At 42.3% G+C, this 24,040-nt stretch overlaps 1 protein-coding gene across 3 annotated transcripts in view; it reads right to left on the reverse strand.

The window, feature by feature from the left end:
• The window catches only part of PAWR (pro-apoptotic WT1 regulator), an 85,367-nt gene that overhangs the window by 49,703 nt on the left and 11,624 nt on the right, over nt 1-24,040 (reverse strand). The gene's annotated exons all lie outside the window — the stretch shown is intronic.

Below are 24,040 nucleotides of genomic sequence, written 5' to 3' on the forward strand. Positions count from 1 at the left end.
AGGCTAATCAGCACATGGAGAGGAGGCAGCCATTGCAGCAATCCGTAATGTGAGGGCTATAGCAAAGAAACTACTGAATATAGGTAATAAAGATAATAAGCAAAGTTGTTTTACATCCCAAGAGATATTGATTTCGGAAAATAAAAAAAACTTTACAGTTACTCTTTAAAGGCTAAAGGAATCATTCATAAAACCATATCAAAATCTAGGACAGAAAACATAGGCCATTTATTGGCACTTTTTTGTACAGACAATAGTAAGCCAGTGTGAAGATACCTTTGTAGTCAAGTTTTGTAGTAAACTAATAATGGATTGGTGATGCTTGTGATGGGAGCAGGTTCACATAGTTATCAGTGATATTTGGTTTCATTAGCTTGGCTCCCATTTCTACTGCAGAAACCCATTGGAGATAGCTAAGCTAGCTTGAATCAAAAGAACAGATCACGATTGGGAACATAGCTGTAGCCTCACAAAATAAACTTCTATAGAAGAAGTACCCAAAAGTCTTTATGTAACAAAGGCTACTAAGCATATTTTTATTCCTAAATTCTTCTGCACCAGCATCACAAGCCTTCTGATATCTGCATTTAGAGGCCTTTGATCTCAAAGCTCTTATATCTTTTAGCTGTTTTACACTTCACACAGGGAAAGGAACAGTATGAGGAATTAGATTTCATTATGTTTGGTGACATTTCCATCTCTAAAGAGCAGATCACAGCATTTCCAGGCATTGCTGACTAAAGAAATAGCTGAGCAAACATGATCCAGCAATTAAATAGCTTTACCGATATAACACACATTCATACATTTATATGCAGTGGGGAAAACCTAAACGAGGAAATTCCGATTACGGAAGCAAAATTCCAATCCCGCTTCAAGAGAAAGATGGGCAAAACTTTTTATATAAAATTTGGAGTACACAAGTATAAAAAGTTTATTTTTAAAGAAAATCTATGGTCTGGTTTATATCTCAAAAAGTAAGAGAAAAGGAATAGATCGGCACTCACTGGGTCCGTTAAAATTCTTCAGTAATTTTATTCATCCGTAATAAGGACAATACACATGACGGCAGATACAAAGATGAGGTGCTGTACACAGATTACATCTTATGCGTTTCAGACCATTAGGTCCTTAATCATAGATATAATGGCTCTGACTGATATACCCTGTATACCGGAAGCTAAGATAGCCACACAGGTGCTGTGCAATCTGTCGGTCCGAATATAACAATAAGACTAAATATACAAAAATACATATAAAAACAACAATGTGAACATTAGTAGTTTAAAATCAAATCATTTCTAACATTAAGACCTTTGGGAGCAATACTATCTTTCATCAATATCCAAAAACCCTCCCGATTCAATAGCTTCCTTCTAAGGTTCCCTCCCCTTCTATCTGGTTTGACCCTTTCAATGCCGCTAAAAGAAAAACCACTGAGGTCCGTTTGATGTCTGTAAATAAAATGTTTCGCCGCATTAGAGGGATTTCTAGCATCGGGGTTAACCCCATTAAGATGTTCCCGTATTCTTTCTTTTAAAGTGCGGCTAGTGGACCTAATGGTCTGAAATGCGTAAGATGTAATCTGTGTACAGCACCTCATCTTTGTATCTGCCGTCATGTGTATTGTCCTAATTACGGATGAATAAAATTACTGAAGAATTTTAACGGACCCAGTGAGTGCCGATCTATTCCTTTTTTCTTACTATCTGCTACAAGAGTGGAGACTCTCTTTGGATTGAGCACCTGGTGGTGAGCAAGCCTGATTTTTTCCTGGTTTTCGTTGTTATATCTCAAAAAGCAGTGTCACTGACTGAATGCACTTTCCACCCTGATGCAGGATCTGGCCTTGTAATCGTTTATTACCGTATCTCATGTATAAGCCGAGTTTTTCAGAACAAAAAATGTGCTGAAAATCCTCAACTCGGCTTATACACGAGTCAATAGCCAGCCCAGCACTTAAAAAAAAAAAAAAACTGATATACTTACCCTCCGGTGGCCCAGATGCGCAGCGCTGCTCCCCCGATGTCCACGCTGCTTCCCCGATGTCAGCGCGGGTCCTCTTCTGTTTTCTATCTTCTTCTGTCTTCTGCAGAGCGCCACCATGTTCTTCTCCTGGCCGTCGCATAGTATGATGAAAGCAGCGACCACGTCATACTATTCGCCTGCGGCCGGGAAGGACTTGGCGGCGCCCTGTGGAAGACAGAAGATAGAAGACAGAAGAGGACCAGCGCAGACATCGGGGGAGCAGCGCGGACATAGGGGAAGCAGTGCTGCGCATCAGGGCCACCGGAAGGTGAGTATATAAGTTTTTTGGGGGTTTTTTTTAGTAATGGGCTGGCTGTATACTACATGTGGGCAGGCGTGGCTGGCTGTATACTACATGTGGGCAGGCGTGGCTGGCTGTATACTACATGTGGGCAGGCGTGGCTGGCTGTATACTACATGTGGGCAGGCGGGGCTGGCTGTATACTACATGGGGGCAGGCGGGGCTGGCTGTATACTACATGGGGGCAGGCGGGGCTGGCTGTATACTACATGGGGGCAGGCGGGGCTGGCTGTATACTACATGGGGGCAGGCGGGGCTGGCTGTATACTACATGGGGGCAGGCGGGGCTGGCTGTATACTACATGTGGGCAGGCGGGGCTGGCTGTATACTACATGTGGGCAGGCGTGGCTGGCTGTATACTACATGTGGGCAGGCGTGGCTGGCTGTATACTACATGTGGGCAGGCGTGGCTGGCTGTATACTACATGGGGGCAGGCGTGGCTGGCTGTATACTACATGGGGGCAGGCGGGGCTGGCTGTATACTACATGGGGGCAGGCGGGGCTGGCTGTATACTACATGGGGGCAGGCGGGGCTGGCTGTATACTACATGGGGGCAGGCGGGGCTGGCTGTATACTACATGGGGGCAGGCGGGGCTGGCTGTATACTACATGGGGGCAGGCGGGGCTGGCTGTATACTACATGGGGGCAGGCGGGGCTGGCTGTATACTACATGGGGGCAGGCGGGGCTGGCTGTAAACTACATGGGGGCAGGCGGGGCTGGCTGTAAACTACATGGGGGCAGGCGGGGCTGGCTGTATACTACATGGGGGCAGGCGGGGCTGGCTGTATACTACATGGGGGCAGGCGGGGCTGGCTGTATACTACATGGGGGCAGGCGGGGCTGGCTGTATACTACATGGGGGAAGGCGGGGCTGGCTGTATACTACATGGGGGCAGGCTGGGCTGGCTGTATACTACATGGGGGCAGGCTGGGCTGGCTGTATACTACATGAGGGCAGGCTGGGCTGGCTGTATACTACATGGGGGCAGGCTGGGCTGGCTGTATACTACATGGGGGCAGGCTGGGCTGGCTGTATACTACATGAGGGCAGGCTGGGCTGGCTGTATACTACATGGGGGCAGGCTGGGCTGGCTGTATACTACATGGGGGCAGGCTGGGCTGGCTGTATACTACATGGGGGCAGGCGGGGCTGGCTGTATACTACATGGGGGCAGGCGGGGCTGGCTGTATACTACATGGGGGCAGGCGGGGCTGGCTGTATACTACATGGGGGCAGGCGGGGCTGGCTGTATACTACATGGGGGCAGGCTGGGCTGGCTGTATACTACATGGGGGCAGGCTGGGCTGGCTGTATACTACATGGGGGCAGGCTGGGATGGCTGTATACTACATGGGGGCAGGCTGGGATGGCTGTATACTTGCCTGTCTTCTCGGGACAGAGAAAGAGGCATACTATACATGCACAAGTACTGGCATGAGGCCACAGTAAGATAGGGAGTCGGCTACGAGCGGCTAGGGGAAAGGATGGTGGCTGGTTCTCGGCAGTGCAGAGTGGATACACATCTAACTTAATTCTTGGGCATCAGACAGGGTTGGCCTTTTATAAAGACATCAGCAGAGAAAATGCTACCAGCCAATAGGGTACATTTTATAGTTTAATGGTGCTTAAGCTGATGACAGGTTCCTTTTAAGCCCAAATAAAGAATACAAAAAGCAGTATTACAGTATTGTAAAAGAAAACACCTTTCCATAAATATTACAGGTTATATTTATATCCATAAATCACGTTTCATGTGTTCTCAAGTCAAGGTGTGTCTTACTAGAGGTGACCTTTTGTGAATGATGTTCTTGTTGAGTAAGAACTTATTATTATTATTATTATCATTTTGTCATGAATTCTTATAGGTCGTCTTTACTACTGCAAATTAATTCATCTGTAAAAAAAAAAAAAAATCCAGAGCACCACTAGAAAGTTGAGTCCTAAGGGTGAAAACTCCTTTAAGAAGGGCGGTCTGAAAATTTTCTACAGTGATTATTGCTGCATGAAAGATGTGCAGCGTGTTTTGACTGTTGTGGACAAGTTTATACTCCCTTTTACCTTTGGACCAACATTCTTCTTTAAAATGTTGCTGCTATTCTTTCTTTTCGACTGCATGTTATGAATGAAAAGGTTTTTATTGAGCATCTCTTATACACAACTCTCAATTATAGTTCTAAGTTGTAAGTTAAATGCCACTTTTCATACTAAAGTCGCCACAGTGAAACTGGAAGTTAACTGGAACTTAAATCACTACCAAATTCCTAAACCCAGAGATAATAGGGAAAGGACTAGTAGTGCAAACTGAAACTGGGCACCTATTGTATTAGGAATGCACAGTTCCGGATGGGGTTTTCCAGCTTCAGTTTCAATCACTTCATCACCGCCCCCTGCTATTCACCACGTCTCTACATCACATGCTTCACTAATTGTCATCTCCAACACAGCACTTGAAGACATTGAAGCTCATACAACTATTCCTATATGCCAGATAATATTGCAGCTGTGCATTAATAATATAACTTTTATAATGAGCCATGCAGGAAAAATTTGTAAACTGCATTTTTTCAAATATAATAACATAGTAAAAAAATGAATGAATATAGACACAGGTCTATCGGTCCAAACCTGTAGTGTACTAGGTTTGTAATAAAACACAAAGGAAGGTCAAGGTATAATAGTGGAAATATTCAAAATATGTCAGAAAATACCTGGATCAACGACCCATCCCACAAATCTAGCTGCCATAACAAGGAGTACTATAGTAAGAACTGCTTCTTCCTTCTCCCCAGGTCACTAGGTTGCAACATGAATATGCTATGGCAAGTTAATTGGCTAGATACACAGGGTGAAATGGACCTGTAGCAACATGTTCTCCCTGTATAGTATATCAACTGCCACGTCCACTTAAAAAGCAGAAGCAGATGTAACTACAAGAATGCAGAAGGCTAAGAAAGAGGATTTTTACCTTACACCAAGTATTTCTTCATTATATTGAGTTAAACAAGTCTAACTAATCATGGTAAATCCTGTAGGATCTGAACTAGGACTCCCACTTCTTAGTAAGAAGAGACAAAAGTATGAAATAACAAAGACTAGTCTGGCATTCAACAAGCATTTATCATTCTACTCTTGTACTATGCGTGCACAGTATGAAAATGCAGCACCAAGGAGATGGACGAGGAAAGACTAAGCCCTTTACATCACTGAGACCCCAGTGTTCTGCTAAACAGGACAGGGTCACCAGACAATCTGCTGGAAATAACAACAAGCACTGAATAAAATGGCGTTATCTCAGAAAACTAAAAGAAAATGTAGAACTTATCAATTTCTAAACTCACTTAGAGGAGTATCTCAGACCTTTATGACCTATCCACAATTTATAGATGCAACTTTCACATTCAGGATTCAAGAAACAATGTCCCACATCAGTAAATGGAAAGGTGGCCATTAGGGATGGGCAGACCCGTTAAGGTTTAGCCAAACATGGCCGAACCTGGACCTGAAAATCCATACGCTCATCCCCATCAGTAACTGGAAACCAATAACTAGTATAGGTGTCACCCTTTAGATGCCAAAGGAGCATGCGTGCTGAACTTTCCAGAGGATCATTGCTCCATGTGATGTGATTGGGCAGTGGCAATTCTACAGTTAATGGCAGCAAGAACACGCCAGCAGCATTTGTAGGATCAAAACTGATCGCAGATGTTATCAGCAGGGGGGGGAGCCCAAAACGCTAGACCCAAACTTCTTCCTCAAGTCCAGGTTTTGGTTTGCAGACCCAAACCTAGAATGTTCGAGTCTGCTCTCTCCCTGTTTATTTTTATGGGAGATTAACTACTCATGTAGCAGAATGGACATGGTATTGAGGAAAATGTCTGAAAGGTCCTGTCGATCTCTGGAAGTCAACCTCACAGGTCAGACTAATCTGTCTCCGTTGAAGAGTAAGCTCTGGTGATCACTTTGGCTGCTCAGCATAAAATGGCTTATGGTGTATGCATAAAATATCCATGTTCAGTGTCACTCGCCATAAGTCTATAAGGTAGAAGCAATGATTCTGGGGAAGAATATAGCATCTGAAAGAATATACAAGAATTTCATTTTGATGGCCAGCATTCTATGGCAATCCATTAAAAAGAAAATTACATTTAGAGGGGTTTTTCCGAAGATTGAAACTTATCACCTAACCATTGAAGGGACAACAAAAAGATCCCTGGATCAATGAATATTGGACATTTTAAAATCCTATTTTACTGCACTATCAAGGGTTTTATATAACAACTTAAATCTTTTTAATTTTACAAGAAAGTAATTCTCTTCATGGTACATTTCCTTCCAAGACAGAAACATCAAAGTCGAGAAAGAAAATCTGGTTGATACAGCTTTAGCCAAGTCAAACAGCTTTAGAGATCAGACACACTGTGGCACGATGGAAATAAAATATTAAACTAATATGCTGACAACATCCAAAGCCTCCCTCACATGATATACACACCCAAAGAGAAAAACATCACAGCACAGGCGTACAAGTACAGGCTCGCACACCTCACTGACATTGTTAAGGTGATCCTTGACGGATGAGACCGAGGTGAAATCACTGACAGATAGGGCCAGTGTTGGCGAATACAGACAACATGTTCTTCTTTACTTTTGTTTTTAATGTCCTTATTTTAACTTTCCAAAAGCAAAACGTTTTATTTTGTCAAACGAAGACTGGGAGGGCTTTTTTATGGAATTTGGGTTATATTTTTCAATGGCGCAATTTTTTAGATTAAAGGGGTATTCCCATATCAGCAAGGAATTGATATTGTTTGTGTAACGAAATGTTATACAATTTTCCTTTTTTTGCTTCCAAGGTTTAGTTACCCTTCAAGAAATTTGTCTAATCCGGTGTTCTGTGGGCATTGCTTTTTAACTATGGTAGTAATTTTACATGGCATTGAAGGGTCCTTACATTTATAATATCATAGTATTTAAGATTGGAAAAGGAAGCACGTCCAACAGTTATAAATTAAACAAATGTTTTTTCCCCATTACCTGTGATATTTTTTCTCTCCGGAAACATGTACATAGAGTCCGTCATAACAACCTCCTATGGGAGGTAGAACCAGCTCTCCTCTAGGCGTAGAGGATGCCCCCTTGTCCTGCCACGGGCCTAGGTGTAAAAAGATTTTTAGAGAGATCCTTGTACTGTCCGTTCAGGTATTTGTACATTGTAATGAGGTCTCCCCTCGGCAGTCTTTTTTCTAAACTGAATCACCCCAAATTTTGTAATCTATTGTAGTCATTGTATACTAGTCCCCCCCATTCCCCTAATAATCTTGGTTGCTTTTTAAACACTGGTGCCCAAAACTTTACACAATATTCCATGCGTGGTCTGACCAGGGATTTGTACCAGGGCAAAACTATGTCCTTATCATGAGAATCTATTCCTCTCTTGATACATCCCATAATTGTATTTGCTTTAGCAGCAGCCGCCTGGCTCTGGTCACTAAAATTAAGTTTACCATCCACCAATACCCCCAAGTCCTTTTCAGCTGCAGTTTTACCAAGTAAATGACTGATTAGAACATAACTGTACTTTTTGTTTCCATGGCCCAAGTGCATAACTTTACATTTATCTACATTAAACCTCATCAGCCATTTCCCCGCCCATTCCTCCATCTTCCACAAATCCCTCTGTAATGCTAAACTATAGACCTCACTGTTAATTACTTTATAATGTGTAAATATTGAAATGTAAACCCACTAAAAAGTCATTAATAAAAATATTAAAAAGAAGGGACCCCAATTCTGAACCCTATGGTACTCCACTGGTATTGTCAACCAAATCTGAGAATGTGCCATTAACGACGACCCTCTGTTTTCTATCACTAAGCCAATTATTTATCCAAATACAGGCAGTCCCCAGGTTACGTACAAAATAGGTTCCATCGGTTTGTTCTGAAGTTGAATTTGTATGCAAGTCAAAACTGTATATTTTATAATTGTAGATCCAGACAAAAATTTTTTTTGCCCCGGTGACAATTGGACTTTCAAAATTTTTTGCTGTAATGGGACCAAGGATTATGAATGAAGCTTCATTACAGACACTTTACAGCTGATCATTGCAGTCTGGGACTATAGTAAAGCATCCAGAGAGCTTCACCAAAGGTCACAGCGGCCTGTAACTAGGGGTCCGTCTATAATTCGGGTGTCCTTAAGTAGGGGACCACCTGTATGCAAATTTTGCCCTTGCCCCAGCATTCTCATTATATGTATCAAACCTATATGCGTCACTGTAACAAATGCCTTGGAAAAGTCCAGATATACAACATCCATAGACTCCCCCAGGTCCAGTCTGGAACTTACCTCCACATAGAAGCCAATCAGATTAGTGTGACAGGACCGATCCCTGAAAGAATTTTCCCTACAACATAAGTTAGACTTGCAGGTCTGTAGTTTCCAGATTCACATTTTGATCTTTTTTTGTGCATTGGCACTACATTTGTTATGCGCATGTCCTGTGTAACAGAACCAGTCCTCAAGGAATCTTTAAATATTAAAAATAATGGTCTGTCTATCACTGTACATAGTTCATTTTAGTGGTTTGAGGCGAGGCCTCTTCCAGGGTTAAACGGTTGACATTCCAAAGAGTATTTACATTATTCCTCATGTTTTCCACCATGGGATTTTACTAGGTAAAGACAGTCATTAGATTAGACATTCAGTAGATTGGCCCTTTCTTCATCTCCCTCCTCTCTCTGTACACAATCAGTTTCCTATCATTCATATAGTGTACTTGAAAAATAATTTGGGATTATTTTTTACTCTCCTTGGCAATATTTCTATAACTTTCTATTTTTGCTGCCTTTATCTGTCTTTTACAGTATTTACTTCTCTCTCTATAGTCGCTTATTGCTCACCTTACAGTACTAGTTAACCACATTGGCTTTTTTTTGTTTCTCTTATCCTTTTTCCTATATGGTATGCATTTCTCACAGGCCTTTTTAAGAATATTTGTGAAAATGCCCCATTCTTTGGCTGCTTTCTTTTTGAGAATATTGTCCCAGTTTATGCTTATAAGGTTCTCACTTAGCTGCTAAAAATTTGCCCTCCTGAAGTTTAGAGTGTTCATATTGCTACAATGTAGGTTATAGCCCTGGTTCTAATAAACTGTCTGGAAAGGACCAGTAGGTTGGTGTTTTGTTTTTATAAATGACCATAAGCCAATCACTATATTTAAGGATGGCAGCACATAAACCCATGTAAACAAAATTACTCTACTCCCTACATTGATTGGTCTGTTTCTTATCACTTGTCTCATCCTGGAATTACTGTGCCCATTTATGTATAAATTTGTGTTCTATTAAGTTTGTACTTGTTTACTATTCTACGAGACAAATGGAGACTATTATAAAGAAGGGTCACAGTGATCACCTGAACGCTAATGCCCCTCAACAATAACTAAAAGTCTTAGAACCTTCATATTGGTCAAGCAAAACATATGACTTGTCTCTATGACATATCAAAGATTTTCTAAAATTTTTGTAGGATTTAATCAAACTTTTAGAACTTCTTTCCTCTCTTTATAGTTCACATGAATTTGCACATTTTGGTTCCATTTTACCTTTAAAAGGGAACCTGTCATCAAAAATTGGCCTAATAAACCAATAGCAGCATGTTGTCAAGCAGCTGAATACCTTCCAAATTGTATTTCTTTCATGACCCAGTGTGTTGAAAATCAACTTTGAAGTGAGATGTAAAGGAGGCGGAGAGTTTAACACTGAAATCATAATTTTCCTGCCTTTGGACATCCCCATTCACTGTAATTGATGGTCTTGTGTCCAGGGACATCAATGATGTCCGGTTAATGATGTCAATCACAGGGGAGAACGTGTTCAAACATAGGGAAAGATTGACTTCAGTGTTAAACTATCCGCCTCCCTGACTTTATACATCTAGCTTACATCTCACTTCAAAGCCGATATTCCGGATGTTATCATTAAGCTGGACCATGAAAGAAACATGATAGAAACTGTTAAACTGCTTGACAACATATTGGTATGGGTATATTAGGGAAATTTCTGATGACAGGTTCCCTTTAAATACTACTTTGGTATCAACATTAATATTGCATTGACCTGGAAAAGGGGGTTGTTCACACTAGAAACTCTTTGTTTTTATGCAGAGAATAAAGCATTCAACTTCTTAACCCACAATGGACTATTGATTCCTTGGAGAGGGCGGTACACACTCTCCAATAAGTATTTCTCATATACAGTGTCTTCATAATTCCCATCGGGAACTGAAGTAAAAGGAATTCTGTAAGCAGCTGCCAAGAAGAGGTCAGTTTGTTATGCTCATACAGTCATTATACACTCAGAGCAAGGTAGTGTGCCTACAAACCAATCTCCCTTGTTTATATTCCTCCACAAACGTGAAGAAGGGAGTTGAGCTTCCTAATGTTTTCTGACTTCTTCTTTAATTAAAAAATACAGTCACCGAGAATCCAAAGCCAAGAGTTTGTACATATGGCCTTTACGGTTTCTCCATGAGTTTTTAAATAAAACCCTAAATGCAGGTTTCACATTAGCAGCTAACAAGTGGCAGTATGATGAAAAGGCCAAGTGTCTAATTAATCTTTAAGATGTCCGCTAGAAAAATGTCACAAAGGTCATTTGCATATTTTTTGTGGTGTTGTGGGATGAATGTTTATGGAACTGCAGCTATGATAGGTCAAGAAGAAGACATTTTAATTTATCTGCCTAGAAGAAGAAAAAACAAGCACTGGGCGGTCAGCAACTTACCAACAAATTTTCAATAGTAGAAGAGAAATTCTACATATTATCTGGCTCTTTTTATGCTCTCTCTTCTTCCTAAATCCTGAATTTTATTTTGAATCTCTCCTGAATCTGTCTTAGCCAGAAAAGACAGACTTACAGTTTTATCAGAGTTCCAGTAAGTGCATACAATATGAGAGAGGTAAGGATGGGACAAGTGAGAGAGAACCTGGAGAGAATATTAAAGTGAACCAATCACCAGGAGTGCCATTTTCAGCTGGTGACAGTTTCCAATGGCCGCCCTATGCTATGCGGATATTAAAAATGTCACCAGCTAAAAATGACATTCCTGGCAACAGATTTGCTTTAAATGGTGTGTATAACCCCAACTGCTGCACAAACCTCAATACTATTCATTACTTCTCTATACAGTCTTCCGTGATGGCTCTGAATACATGGTATGATACATGTATTTATGGCAGTTATGCAGATAGCTATGATCATATCAGTTTTACAATGCTCTCCAGTGCCCCACGTCCAAACCTGGAATCTTGGAATATGATTATATATAAAGTATATACAGTTTTCACTGTCATGCTGCTACAGGCAACTAGCAACCACCAACTACCAGAGCCAATACTTTACATCACCTTTTTCAGGGTCAAAACTGCTAACATACTTGCTTTAATTAAGGAAATCTTTCTGTTTTCACCAATGTGCACAATGCATTATACAAGTGTGTCAAGTTATTAATTTCTAACCATTTTTTTATCCATGTTCTATTGGAATTAGAGCCAAAATTCTTCTAAAAAATATCTTTATTGATGCCCTCTGTAACTAAAGATCCAGTCATGCAGGCGGGAAGAGCTCCAGCATACAGTCAAGTTAGCCAGCCTCCTCACTGCTAACACGGTCCCCCTTAGGAATGAGGGAGTTGAGAGAGATGTTGGCTGTGTGTGACTCGCTGAAGAGAAAGCAACTCCCTCATTCCCCCTTACTTGGAATTCACACACAGCCAACTTCTCTCTTGACTCCCTGGATAGAGCCATCAGTGAAACAGAGCTACATAATGCTGAATTGTTTTCATAGCATTAATAATGGTGGAATGTATCTTAAATTAGATTTTGGCGCAACTTATATTCTGCAAGAAGTTGAAAATGAAGTCAAAACAGCCGCATGAGGTTACAGTACAAGACCAGTCTACAACAAAATCTACTCTACAATGTAGATTTACATCAAGATGCAACGGAAATTAATAGACACTTCTAAATTTAAGAATGTAGTAACACTTTAAACATTAGAAACTAGAATGCCTTGGTACACAGAGTAAAATCTACACAAGCATAAAAACCGGAGACGCAGAGGGAATGCAATGGGAAGTGTATTATTCATGAGCAGTTTACTCCAATGAATAATACAGACCTTGAGAGTCGCCTTTGCATTGCCCTAACCTAATGACGGTTTTACTATGTCCCTGTCAAAACTTTCATTCCTTCACAACACAGAAATTAATAAAGCTAAGCTGCAGTACCAAAAGGAGCCCATGGACACAAGTGGCTCCATTTCTACATATTTTACTTGCCCCGTTACAGCCTCTTCAGAAAGGTGTTTGTAAAAAAAAAAAAAAAAAAAAAAATTATAAATATATATATACACACACAGTAAAACAGAAAATTAGATTTTGCTCTAAAATATCTGATTATCATTTCAAAGACCGTGTGCCCCACCCCCATAACATGGCTGGTATGGAGGCATGCAAACAATGACAAAGTCACAAATTTACCAACTTTCATGCCAAGTGGGTAGGAATCCGAGCGGGCAGAGCCAGGGCGCTCAGTTCTTGGAGCAGGTTATAGCGAATGTTCATGCCAGGCTCATGTATGTACATGTTGGGTATATCCAGCATAACATACAAGGCGGGAGAAAATACAACAGCTGGCCCACAATGAAAATGCTATTGACAAATCCAGCACAGTATGGTGCCAATTCCGGTTAATGACAGAACTATGTATGATCAAGGTTTTTAACTACATTTATAACCAGTACAATCAAAGGTACATAGTCTTGGGTCTTAATCAGTTAATGGGAGTAAAATGCAGATGCAATATTTATACATTTTGTATAGCACATAACTCTTTTCATATGTTACACTTTAGTTTGCGAGGTCAGTTAGTTCTCAGAATTCAATAGTACTGTATTTTAATGACTTATCTGGCTTGGTTTTGTTTCACAAAAGGAAGCACATCCGGTATGAAGATTTATACTGTAGCTAATCTGAAAATCCAGATCCCACAGGACAGCGCTATGCTATGCAGCAGTGGAGAATACTAGCCTTTACACACTTATGTGTATTGGGTTAGGCTTTTTTAAATTAAAAAAAAAACAAAAAAAAACAACATGTTCTTTCCACCTGCAACTCCGCTGGGGTCCTTCCAACCTCTAGATACTGAATATACTCTAGTATAAGCCGACCGAGTATAAGACAAGGCACCTGACTGGGAAAACCTATTGACTCAAGTATAAGCCTAGGGTGGGAAATTCATTAGTCACAGCCACCCCAGTATATAGCCAGCCATCCCCCTGTAGCACACAGCCAGCCAGCCCCCTTGTAGCACACAGCCAGCCAGCCCCCCTGTAGTACACAGCCAGCCAGCCCCCCTGTAGTACACAGCCAGCCAGCCCCCCTGTAGTACACAGCCAGCCAGCCCCCCTGTAGTACACAGCCAGCCAGCCCCCCTGTAGTACACAGACAGCCAGCCCCCCTGTAGTACACAGACAGCCAGCCCCCCTGTAGTACACAGACAGCCAGCCCCCCTGTAGTACACAGACAGCCAGCCCCCCTGTAGTACACAGACAGCCAGCCCCCCTGTAGTACACAGACAGCCAGCCCCCCTGTAGTACACAGACAGCCAGCCCCCCTGTAGTACACAGACAGCCAGCCCCCTGTAGTACACAGACAGCCAGCCCCCTGTAGTATACAGACAGACAGCCCTCTGTAGTATACAGACAGCCCTCTGTAGTATACAGACAGCCAGACAGCCCACTGTAGTATAAAGCCAGCCAGACAGCCAGCCCACTGTGTAATGCTGTATATGGCCAGCCAGCCCCTGTAATATACAGCCAGCCTAGCACATTAAAAAAAACTGAGTACTCACCTTTCTGACACCCCAGGCTGATCTGCTTCTTACTTCACAAGCAAGCTGCTGACATCATAGTGTGTATGATGCTGGCCGTGTGCGCTGACCTGTCGCTGACCTGGAGCCGGCGCACATGAAGTTAGAAGAGGGCCTGCCCGAAGCGTCGGATAGGTGAGTACTCAGTTTATTTTTTTAATATTTTTTATAAGCAGAGTGGGGAATTTTGGCACAAAAATTGTGCTGAAAAACTCTGCTTATACTAGAGTATATACAGTACTTATGGCTGGCATTTCACCGGACAGTGACTGAGCCATATGTACTGGCATCTTGGTTCAAACATTGAGGCCAACATGTCAGTAAGCCTAAATTCAGTGGTCATGTGCAGGTCTTCAATAAAGAGGGACTGTGGAGACCTCTGCAGGTGCAGCACTGGATGTATTACTAGAATCATGGCCTCCATGGGCTATCAAAGTCTAAGATGGCTTCTTCAGGGGTCAAACCACCGACATAGCCCCTGTGTTGACGACCTTCATTGGGGCTTTGTACTTGAGTGGTCATTTCTATACTTTACCTTTGTGAGAGTGGCGTTTACTACAATGAAACTTTATTTTTTCAGAATTATTTGTGCATGTACAGTTAAAAACACAGTATTATAAGCGAGATCAGTTACAAAAACAATCTTTTTTCCCTTTGAAATTTAGTAATACGGGTCTACATTTTTACTGTTGTGACCGTTATCATGTCCTGGCGGAGAGATAGCAGTTACAGGTGGATGTGTGATTTCTAATTGTTTGTATATCCCCTGTCTTGTTCCTTTTTTCTTTTGTCTGTTATGTACAAAAAAAAAAAGATAAATTGACAAAAACATGCGTCAGGGTGGGTGCTGGGCAGCGTTCTCTCCTTTCCCAATAGGGGTTAATTTGTAGGTAATTTTTCTGTTTATTGCCCACTCGTATTCTTTGCTTCCACATTTTCTCTACAGGGGCTAGCATTGTGCCCTGTTATACTATGGCTAGTAACACTGTTTTGGTCGTTTATGGATTTTTAGAATGCGGTGGCTTACCGTATATACTCGAGTATAAGCCGACCCAAGTATAAGCCGAGGCCACTAATTTTACCACAAAATACTGGGAAAACCTATTTACTCGAGTATAAGCCGAGGGTGGGAAATGCATTGGTCACAGCCTCCCCAGTATATAGCCAGCCAGGCTCTGCCCCAGTGTATATAGCCAGCCAGGCTCTGCCCCAGTGTATATAGCCAGCCAGCCCCTGCCCCAGTGTATATAGCCTGCCAGCCCCTGCCCCAGTGTATATAGCCTGCCAGACCCTGCCCCAGTGTATATAGCCTGCCAGACCCTGCCCCAGTGTATATAGCCTGCCAGACCCTGCCCCAGTGTATATAGCCTGCCAGACCCTGCCCCAGTGTATATAGCCTGCCAGACCCTGCCCCAGTGTATATAGCCTGCCAGACCCTGCCCCAGTGTATATAGCCTGCCAGACCCTGCCCCAGTGTATATAGCCTGCCAGACCCTGCCCCAGTGTATATAGCCTGCCAGACCCTGCCCCAGTGTATATAGCCTGCCAGACCCTGCCCCAGTGTATAAAGCCTGCCAGACCCTGCCCCAGTGTATGTAGCCTGCCAGACCCTGCCCCAGTGTATGTAGCCTGCCAGACCCTGCCCCAGTGTATAAAGCCTGCCAGACCCTGCCCCAGTGTATGTAGCCTGCCAGACCCTGCCCCAGTGTATATAGCCTGCCAGCCCCTGCCCCAGTCTATATAGCCTGCCGCCGCTGCCGGACAGATCGCACAGAAGATATACAGGGGTCACCGGAAAGGTGAGTTTAGATATATTTATTTTTTTTGACTCGAGTATAAGCCGAGTTTGGGTTTTTCAGCACATTTTTGTGCTGAAAAACTAGGCTTATACTCGAGTATATAAGTGTTGAAAACTAATGCTTTTGCTGCCCAACAAGATCTTTTTTGCTTCCACCTTGGTATATGTAATATATACATGAATCATTTTTAATGGATATTTAATAAAGCTTTAATTCAACCTACATATGGGTGGAAGTCTCAAGGTCGCCGTCTTTAGTATTCACATGAAAAAAGAATAGTTGCAAATATAACATCTTAATTTATTTGATATTTCCTTTTTTTGTGGACAATAAATCATCTTTGTCATCGATATCAGCAGTTCTATCAATTTAAAAACAAATAAAGGGGTTAAAAAAGCAATAGACAAAGGAGTTAAACTGCTATAGGAGGGTCATGTGATCTAGTGAACCCGTGAGACATATTTGTTACAAATATCCATGTGTTTGCGATCATAACAACCCTATTCAGATAAATTAAGCTACTTTTCAGTTGCCAAACTTTCATGTAAATACACCGGTTAAAGTGGTGTCAAGTAGTACAGATAGAGCACATCCACCATTGCTTCCGGGCAACAATGTCATGTGACCACATCCAGTGTCTGCAGCCACAGAAAGAGCTCTAGATAATGACGTATTCACACAATGAACTTGGGACATATTTTCATGCAACTGCATCTAGATAGAGGACACCTTCATAAACAAAACTAATAAACAGTACAAAAACATTAGTATTTATTTAGGTTTTGTATATAAAAAGAGAAAATAATAATGCTCTGGTGGCTCATGTAAAGCTCTTTTCTTGGAATGCAGGACATAGCAAACAGCTTAAAGGAAATCTACCACCAGGTTGACGTATTGTAAACCAAGCACACTGGCATACTGGTGTGTACCCGATCTCGGTAGGATCTGTTCTTCTTTTAGCTTTTTATGTCCTTGTTTTTACAAAAGAAGGCCTTTAAGCCTTTTTTTCTTAAAAAAACAAGGGCATAGGAAGCTAAAAGAAGAGGGTATCCTGCCAGAGGGGGCACACACACCAGTATGTCAGTGTGCTTGGTTTACAATCCTTCATCCTCGTGGTAGATTTCCTTTAATACTTTGGCATCATTTTAGGAGTGTCACTTTTCCACTAATGATAAAATCTGCAATAATTATGATATATCATTCTTAAAAGAGTAAAGTTGCTATATTAAAAGGTGTTACATACAACATCCTGCCATCCATAAAGCCACACATTGCTCATGTTAGTTACAAGTAAAGCTGTGGATTTCTGAGGAGAAACTTGTTGACCTGTTAAGTGATAGAGATAAGTCATTTATATGGCAAGTTCTCTCAATCCACGGTTACACATCTAGTTCCTCATAGCTACATACAGAGATCGCAATAACGCCTCTACAAGCGTCTATGACGCATGCAGAGGCTGATTTACTCTTCAAAAAAAACACCAAGCGTATAAATACGCTTGGTGATTTTCTTGTAATAGCGCTGGCTCTCCGCAGTAACGATGTGCAGCTGCCGCCTGCTAGTTTGTAAGGAGCAGAGCGGACAGCGGAGCGCACAGAGCAGTCACGTGCACACGGACCCACTACACTGCAGAGAGGTCTCTGCTTCTGACGGCAGAAGAGGAGCTCAGGCCACGCCCCCCTTAGCACGGAGCAGTCACTGTCTCCTCCAAGCTGCTCTGTGTCCCTGTCATATCTCGTATAGGGAGCAGCAGGGGAATCACATTACACTAAAAAGGGGCGGGGCAAGCACAAGCAGGAGGACAGGACATGTGACCTTTACAGGGGTCTCAGCTCCTCCTCCCCTCCTGACCCGTCTCTCTAGTTCCAATATATACAGCTGCACATGTGCACTAGCAGACTTGGCAAAGTCTGAGAAAGAAGGAGAGTGGAGAAGCTGTGGTGGTGGTCCTGTGCCTGCTGTGGTGGTGGTCCTGTGCCTGCTGTGGTGGGGGTCCTGTGCCTGCTGTGGTGGGGGTCCTGTGTCTGCTGTGGTGGGGGTCCTGTGTCTGCTGTGGTGGGGGTCCTGTGTCTGCTGTGGTGGGGGTCCTGTGTCTGTGGTTACCTGAGCCTGACATAACATGTATTCAATAAAGTACAAAATAGTTATGATTGAAAATTCTATGCATGGGTGGACTGCATGGGACGCCATCTTACAATGGTCACAAGAGCTTCCAATCTGAGGTGTGGGGGGGCAGGAGGTGAAAGTGCTTGTCCAATGGTCACAAGAGCTTACAATCTATGAGAACGAGGAGGGGACACAGGAGGTGACAGTGCGTGTCCAATGGTCACAAGAGCTTACAATCTATGAGGAGGAACAGGAGATGACAGTGCTTTTACAATGGTCCCAAGAGCTTACAATCTGAGGAGGACGGGACACAGGAGGTGAAAGTGCTTGTCCAATGGTCACAAGAGCTTACAATCTATGATGAGGGTGGGCACAGGAGATGACAGTGCTTGTACAATGGCCACAAGAGCTTACAATCTATGAGGAGGAGGAGGGGACACAGGAGATGACAGTGCTTGTACAATGGCCACAAGAGCTTACAATCTATGAGGAGGAGGAGGGGACACAGGAGATGACAGTGCTTGTACAATGGCCACAAGAGCTTACAATCTATGAGGAGGAGGAGGGGACACAGGAGATGACAGTGCTTGTACAATGGTCACAAGAGCTTACAATCTATGAGGAGGACACAGGAGGTGACAGAGCTTGTACAATGGCCACAAGAGCTTACAATCTATGAGAAGGAGGGGACACAGGAGATGGCAGCACTTGTACAATGGTCACAGGAGCTTACAATCTATGAGGAGGGTGGGCACAGGAGATGACAGTGCTTGTACAATGGTCACAAGAGCTTACAATCTATGAGGAGGAGGGGACACAGGAGGTGACAGTGCTTGTACAATGGTCACAAGAGCTTACAATCTATGAGGAGGGGGGCACAGGAGGTGACAGTGCTTGTACAATGCTCACAAGAGCTTACAATCTATGAGGAGGGTGGGCACAGGAGATGGCAGTGCTTATACAATGGTCACAGGAGCTTACAATCTATGAGGAGGAAGGGACACAGGAGATGACAGTCCTTGTACAATGGTCACAAGAGCTTACAATCTATGAGGAGGGGGACACAGGAGGTGACAGTGCTTGTACAATGGTCACAAGAGCTTACAATCTATGAGGAGGGGGACACAGGAGGTGACAGTGCTTGTACAATGGTCACAAGAGCTTACAATCTATGAGGAGGAGAGGACACAGTAGATGACAGCACTTGTACAATGGTCACAAGAGCTTACAATCTATGAGGAGGGGGACACAGAAGATGACACTGCTTGTTCAATGGTCACAAGAGCTTACAATCTATGAGGAGGACGACACAGGAGATGACAGTCCTTGTACAATGATCCAGGCATTTCAAGTAAGAGATAAAATAAATAAATACCCCAAAGACCCCAATGTTTTCACATTGTATTGAAAAAAATCCTCCCTGAACCAAAACACTTGTGCTCAGTAAGTAACAACTTTATCGCCGGCAAACACATCTTGCTAGTTAGTGAACGCAAGTGCATTGGTCAGAAGGCTTATGTTTTTGGGAAGGACTATCTAGTAAAAAATAAACCGTGTAAAAAAAAGTGTTATGCCCTCAACCCCCCAAAAATAAATGAAATAAATTTCCAGGCGGCAGCCTCAGCCTGCTCAGTGTGGGGAGGTAGGGGGTTTGGGGCTGGCTATTAACAATTTATACAACTTGGAGTTATAGATTTCTATTAACTGAAAATTCCATACTCTTCCTCGGCTAAAAATACTCCTCAAAAATGGTGAGAGGAGTATTATTACCCTTCTGGAAAAATGTTAGTGCGACCTCTGGCTACATATGCAAAGCACCCTTTATAAGTATACCATGGACTCTCTCTACCTCCACAGATATCCTGGTTGCCTCCCAATGCAATAAAGAGATAGTGTAAAGGTCCTTAGAGGAATAGAAACATAACATTGTAGCTACGGCTCTTTATAAGCCTTTGAATGCAATGGGGCAGACTACATAGACAGCTAGAAGTGCTCCACTAACCTTGGCTTGGATTAATATTTTCAGCCAAACATGGTCCATTCCTGTTACGGGCTGATCTGCACATCTATAAAAGGATGGTTATCACAGAATTGCTTCACTTGGTGACCACAAAGGGATATTAGTTGTCCCTAATAATGAATTAGAGGGCACATTTCTTTGTTTTGGAGTCATTTGGGATCTAATTGACTTCTTTTAGGTAGTGTAGCTGGAAATATAGTATTTAGGCGACTCTCCCAGAAAAGGAAGACCAAAAACATACCACCACCAAAACACCAATAGCTTTTCATACTAAATTATATAAACATGAATTCAGTAACTGTTTTTGGTCAAATGTTTATAATGTAACCATAATAAAGCGTTCAGCATTCGACCAACATAAAGATGATCGTTTAGGTTGGATACATAAGACAATTTTTGTCATCCAACAACAGACTCTCTCCATACTAATGCGCAAGCATGGTTGTGTTCTCTATGATAAAGCAAACACAACAGGCCACTTTTTATCTTTCCTAAAATCCAAAGGATCACGTTTCCAATAGGCAAGAGTCAGGTGCCCCTCCGCTACACATTATATGGACATCCTGTCAACCGGTTATAAATCGGTGCTTCCACTGATATGCAGTACTTCCCAAGTGCGTGGCCTGCTAAAAGATATACATACTGTGACATCGCTGGAATCTACCAAACTATGGCTTTAAAAATATGCAAATGAGCCTGTGCAAAACAAAAATTACATGTGAACAGACCTATAGAAGTCAATGGGTCGGTATGTTATCTGCAAAAAAAAAAAGGATAACATACTGATTTCAAAAACGCTCATCTGAATTAGCCCTTCCACTATTTCTTTACTGTATAAATTAATCAGTATAATTATAATAAAGTGACAACAACAGCAAAGAAACAAGAAAGCTTCTAAAGCACAGACACTGTGCACTGAATATAAAGCCTGTTCTTGATACAGGTCATATGAGAGAGTGGTGCTCCGGAGGAATGTGCAGAGTTACTGTAGCCTGACAATACGGCGGCATGCGCTACCGCTTTCTTCTATGTGTGCTGAGAAACCAAACACCTACATGTAATGTTTATGAAGAGACTAGACAAACACAGGTGCGGGCCCAGGAATGTCAGGCATTATAATTCCATCAAAAGGTCACCATATACAGTGCACCATCCTAGTCTGCTCCAAAACCACAAGGTGATCATAAAAAGGGGAGTGTGGGTGGATAGGATCTATGGGGATCAGGAGAAAAAAAAAATGTTGGTAAATAATTAATGAGGCATGTAAGTCGCCTGCTGCTAGAAATAACCTGCCTATCAGGCTACAAACAAGAACCCTGCATCATTCTCCATTTAGTAAGTAGTTTATATACACCTATCAGCAACGCCAGGAGAAAAAGTGGAGGTCCTCCATATTCAACTTCCAACAGGTGACAGCTTTGTGTACATTGTAGCTACGGCTCTGTATACATGGCAATGGAGCCTGCCATCAGGTATAAAAGAATTTATACGAGAGGCTTGTGACAGGTGCCATGCTGTGCCCATCAGGGCCGGTTCTAGACAAAGTGGGGCCCTGGGCAAAACTAAAAGTGGGGCCCCAAAATAAAACTATTTTATGACCAGTCACAGTCAGGAAGAGGCTCCCTTTAGTATGGTAAAAAAAAACTGTAATATGGGAGAATTTTATAGGAGATAGATGATAGGGATATTTATGGGCAGCATGGTGGCTCAGTGGTTAGCACTACAGCCTTGCAGCGCTGGTCAACATCTGCAAAGAGTTTGTATGTTCCCTCTGTTTGCGTGGGTTTCCTCCGGGTCCTCCGGTTTCCTCCCACACTCCACAAAATTACTGGTAGGTTGATTAGACTGTGAGGCCTATTGGGGAGAGGGACCAATATTTTCTGAAAGCAGACACTTGCCTGATTTTCAAAATTGCATCAAAGAGTTTATAGACATAGGCGCCTGCTTGCAATTTTGATTCAAACTGAAACATTTTATAAAAAATACTTTAAATTTGACTTTGATGGCACAAAATGTGCTCCAAACAGAAAATGTTTACCTTCACATCTCCTAAATGTAATAGATGGATATGTGTAGAGTTCACAAATATCACTAAAACTGTAATAACTAGATATCTGCTTTTCAGCTAGAAATTTTTAGACAGTCACAACCTGCAAAATATATCAATAAAACAGAATAAAAAGTAAAGGCGCCATAAAACCTATAGAATTTTGAAAGCAGACAACCAGGCGATGCATTTGGCAATTAACATTTAAAATTTCCTCTAAAATATGTACAACTCCAGATACTTATATAAAGAAAATCTACTTTCCTAAACCAGTAAGATGTGAGGAGATGATACAGACCCCACATGTGTATATTCACCAAAATATGCAGCAAAGGGAACTGCAGAAAATTCACACAGATCTATCATTGTCTGCTCCTTACACAATGGTCACCCAAATAAATAACTATATATCCATAAACCTCTCTAATGAGATAATAAAAGTCACATTTAGATGTCGCCATTGTATTAGCTGCACAATAACAGAACCCTCCGCGCTTCATAAGAATGAGAGTGAGAACGTCATAACATAGGTGTAAATAATGGAGGATGGTGGGAAATAAAAACTTTATTCCAGAACATGTCTGTGTTTTTTGTGTTACATATAACTTTATGGACATGTTCTGGTCGCGGTGTAGTCACATTAAGCGAAGAGGATTGAATGTTCATCGTATCAGTCAATTTTCCCAACACTAAAAGACTATCACAAAATAAAAGGGAATAAGAGAGAATGGGCCACATTTATCACTTTTGTGCGCCTAAGTGTAGTAGTTGCGCCTACATTCTGGCGCACTGTTTTCCAGAATTATCACAAGCTACAACCATCTGTGATAAGTATATTTTCTGCCTCTTATTAATCACTTTACTTTAACACAGTTTAGGCGCAATATTAGATTCAGGCAGTTACATGTGATCCTGCTACAAGCTCCTCTCTGCTTCTCCCACAGCCCAGAATGAAGATAACACTCACAGCAGCACCCTGCAGTGACCTCCTCAGCAGCACCCAGGTGTGTGACACCCTGCACCCAGTGACCTCCTCAGCAGTGGCTTCTCCTGGAGGAGATCCCCTAGTGCTGGTCTCCTGCTGCACCCCTGTAATTCTGCACAGTATCGCCCTCAGATACACTGGTGATACTGTGCAGAATTACATGGGGGACACTTGTCAGTACTATGTGCAACATTCTGTAACGTTCTCTTCTCTCTTGCTTTGAGCTCAGGATTCTGCAGAATGTTTTGTAAATAGAAGGTGATGAACTGTAAATAGAGTCTGCAGCTCCTGTCTGCAGTGTATCTCATGTCTGGATGATCTGTCTGCAGTGTCTGGCTGAGCTTTGCTGCTAGAAATGGGCTGTTCTGGAAAGGGGCTCAGTGCTTTCTTCTCAGTTAACGCCACCTTCGAGCTGGAGTGTTTTTGCGGCCGTTTTTGCGCCCAAATGAAAAGTCGCAAGTGATGAATGTCATTAGGCGCTGGATTGCTAGGATAAATGAGGGAAAGCTGGTTATTTTTGCTGCGCAGCTAGTTTGCAGTTTAGTCGCAAAAATGGCGCAAAAACGGTGCACCTGAATGAAAAGGCACAAAAACAACAGAAAAAAACGATTGATACATGTGGCCCAAAGTGTGTTCTTAGATAGTTCTGCATAGAGAAGGGTTAAAAAAAAGAATATTAGTTGATATTTTCCCTTCTCAAAATGTAGTAACATATAAAGTGAATATTTCCATTATCTGTGAGGTGCAGCAGCTCCTGTGTGCAGCAAATGCTCCCGCAGCCTGATGGCTAAGAATCTGGAGGGGAGGGGGGTTAAT

This window comes from Engystomops pustulosus, chromosome 4, assembly GCF_040894005.1.
Source record: "Engystomops pustulosus chromosome 4, aEngPut4.maternal, whole genome shotgun sequence".
NCBI classification, from domain to species: domain Eukaryota; kingdom Metazoa; phylum Chordata; class Amphibia; order Anura; family Leptodactylidae; genus Engystomops; species Engystomops pustulosus.